Source organism: Lipotes vexillifer, unplaced genomic scaffold (genome assembly GCF_000442215.2).
Source record: "Lipotes vexillifer unplaced genomic scaffold, Lipotes_vexillifer_v1.1 scaffold971, whole genome shotgun sequence".
In the NCBI taxonomy this organism is placed as follows: domain Eukaryota; kingdom Metazoa; phylum Chordata; class Mammalia; order Artiodactyla; family Lipotidae; genus Lipotes; species Lipotes vexillifer.
In genome coordinates, this window is record NW_006793884.1 from 1,254,126 (window position 1) to 1,257,701 (window position 3,576).

The window sequence follows — 3,576 nt, forward strand, 5'->3', positions numbered from 1 at the left end:
AAAAAAAAAAAAAAAAAAAAAAAAAAAAAAGTAATGAGTAATGTGTTGACATTATTTATAAGTTGTTTGTGGCATGCCAAGCAAGGAGCTGTCATAGGAGTTGCATTTCTAGACAGGGTGGGATTTGGGGGGTGGGGTGGGGAGGGCACAGATTTTTGTCTGGGTGTCACAGCTTCCTGAATTTTCAGTTGAGAATGGATGCCTCAGCAACCTCTCTTAAGCCTTAAAACTCCCTCTCGCCAGGTCTAAAATAACCAGGGGCTGGCAGAAGCCTAGAGCTATTCCTTTCCGGATTTGTAGCATTGTTATTTTTTCTAAACTCCACTTGTGGAATGTTTAATGCCAATCCAACTTGCAAAGCCATCTGATATGAGCACATCATCCTGTGAGCATTTCTGACAGCCAGTGTCACTGCATCTTTTTTATCACCCTCCTTTTTACAAGGTATCGCAGATAGCACGCTAGGTTCAACTGTGATTAATAGGGCTCTCTCACCATTGACTTCACTGGGCTCCAAGAAAATTGTGGCTGCTGATAAATCTCATGTGATAAGAGCTGTGTTATGTAAGGCAGGCATTTCACTGCACATTATTATGATGGCCTGGTAGTTTGCAAAGTTTAATTGAATTGAGGAGGCCTCTTGTCCCATTGATTTTGCTAGGCTTCTGTAGAGTGAGCAAAACAAATACTTATGGGACTGAAAGCCATGTGCACACGATAGAGATTAAACTGTTTGGCTGCTCATGTATATTTGGAGCAACTTCCAGCGTATTATACACACTTTGAGAAGGTTTTTCTAGGTGACTTATTTTTTTTTTCTTAGAAATTAATTCATCAAAGTTTCTGGTGGAATATGAAGTTGAAAAATTAAAAATTGTCTAGGAACAGTCTTGGAGCAAAGACGAAAGTGCAGTACTTCTGTTGCAACTTGTGATGCCCCAGTATGTATATGGGAGACTGTTGTCAAGTTGTATATGTGCGTGAGACTTATGGATGAAATGGCACATAATTTGGGTTACTCAGTTTCAAAATGGCAAGAGAGTTAAGTGGTAAAAAAAAAAGTTTAAAAAACACCTTGGGTTTGATGGGAGCCTAAACAACATTCCTTCAAGGCATGAGTTGCTTACTGGAAACATTCCGAAGGAAATTTAATTGTGCACACAGGGTATTAAGGGGCACGGAGAAGGCTTTCCTTTGAATCGAAGTCTGTTGGGGAAAAATTGGGGGGGGAGCGGTTTCAATTCAAAGCATAACTTCCAGCAAAGCTAAAAATGATCATTTGTTTATAGAGCAGCGTGCAATCTTAAGGACCAGTTAGATAAATGAATTCTGATGTTTATGAGGGTAACAAGTGAAGAGCAGAGCCTTTTATTTTAAAGAAAATTTTTTTCCAGGTAAAGAGAGAAACAAAGCTCACCTTGACCACCCTCCTTCAGCAGCTTTTAGCTGTGTTCCTTGAATGCGTGACTTAAACCACACTGCAAAGCCTACAACCCTGAAACTTGACCTTTTTCATGCTTCCATGTCTTTGCTTGAGCTGTTCCCTCCACCTGAAATACTCTCTTACCTAAACGTTAAGACCTAGAACAAAGAGTCATCACCACCTCCCATCAAAATTGGTACCTCTTTTCTGAAGTCCACGAGCACATTGCGCCTACTTCTTTTATAACCAATTCATTGTTATTTATCTACAACATGGTCAGTCTCCCAGCACCCCCATAGATTGTGACATTGACCTTTGTATTCCTGCCCTGTCCAAGCAGATCAGAGCGTCTCACTGAGTGCTGATTCTGTGATTGAATGTATTTGTGCCCAGGGAAGAAACACTAGCCAGTCAAAGGGAAAAGCCCATCACCCTCCTCTACTCATCTACTCCAAGAACGTAAAAGTCTTGAAGTAAAATCCCTCTGATGAAGAAAGCAGAAGAAGGTTGTGGAACTTAAAATCCTCTAATATAAAATGTTCCTGTGGGAAGATCCAACAGAGAAGAAACTAAACCTAGGGGATTTTCACTCTGATATCCATGGATTTGCTTTTTTGTTGTTTTCGCCTCTTCCCAGTAACTCTACGTGATGGAGGCATTTTGCAAGGGTTAATCGACACGTAATGAAGTTTCGAAGAAATCATATACTATACTCTCCTTACGGGGCCCTGGGGTCTTTCTTTTCTAGGCAGCATGGTACAAAACAGTGATAAATAAGCTGATGCTTATCACTGTAGGTAATTCTTTTTTTTTTTTTTTTCCGTTCCTTAATTTACCCTCCCTCCCTCCCTCCCTTACTCCCTTTCCTTCCTTTCTTCTTTTTCTTTACTTTCTGGCCATCCCCAAACCAAGGGTGCGTTATTGTGAGTGGTTTCTTCATTAAAATCAGGTTTAGAACATACTCTGACCTAACTGGAGAATCTCTGGAAACCAGAAACATGCAAGATCCAGGTGATAAGTTTTATTTCAAAAGACCTCCAGTGGTCTCTGGCCCATGTCCATCTGACCTTGGCTTTCTAATAAAAGTAATGGACAGATGTCCACATCTAGTCTTCACTTGAGCCCTGATATTAGGAACTCAGTTTTGGCACCTCCAACCATCTAACTGCTGGGCAAGAAAGCATAAAGCACCCCCTGGATTTGCAGTGCAATAGAATAACAGAGAGAGCTCCAAAGCGACTGGTTCTGATTCTGAGAGAAATAGCCCATCCTCGATAATGGCTTGAAGAGACTAGAGTCTTTCTTGTGTGTGATAAATTTGGGACAGTGACAGCTAGGAGAGTCCTACATAAATGTTGATCAACCTTGAACTTCGTCTTCTAGCCTGAACTCAAAAGTATGCAGATTAGTGAGATGTGAAGAATGGGGTCAAAGTAATGAAAAGGAGGGTTTATTTTTTTTCTAAATCTCAGCTTAGAGAATTTTAGTGACTTACGGATGTGCTTAATTTTCATGACTTTTTTTTCTCCTGTTTCAAAATGAGAGTAAAAGTAATAGCCAAAGAGAATGAGATAAGGACATACCAAGACGGAAGAGGATCCACTCCACTATTGTCCAAATTTCTGGAAATCAGTGGTATTTCCGGGAGCTTTATTGCTAGGTCTGGAGTGCTGAAGGGTGCATTGTCCCCATCACAGAGTGTGAGGTAGGGAGGAAGGATTACAGATTCAGAGTCTGAGGCCATGGAACTGCCCATCCCCTCTGCCGCTCATCAGCCACGTTCTACTAGGTCAATTCACAAGACTGGTGGAGCTCCGTGGCATGGCACGGAGAAAGTGCTTTGAAAACTGAACAGCACAATAGTATGACATTCAGTTGCTCGTTATCACAACTAATCCTTGAAAACGTTGCTTTATGATTTATGGACGTTTCCACCCGCGCCGATTCCCACAGATGCGATTTTGTTTACTCTCTGTCCACTGGTGGAAAGAAAATGCCTTCGGAAGCCCTAAGTACCTCTCTGCCTGGGAAGGTAGGATGTTTACGGAGAGCAGTGCACTTTGGTTTTGGTTGCTTTGCCTGTCAGTGTGCGAGGCGGTATTTTCTGTTTCCACAATGGAAATGAGAGAGGAAAGCGACGCATGAAAAGAGCG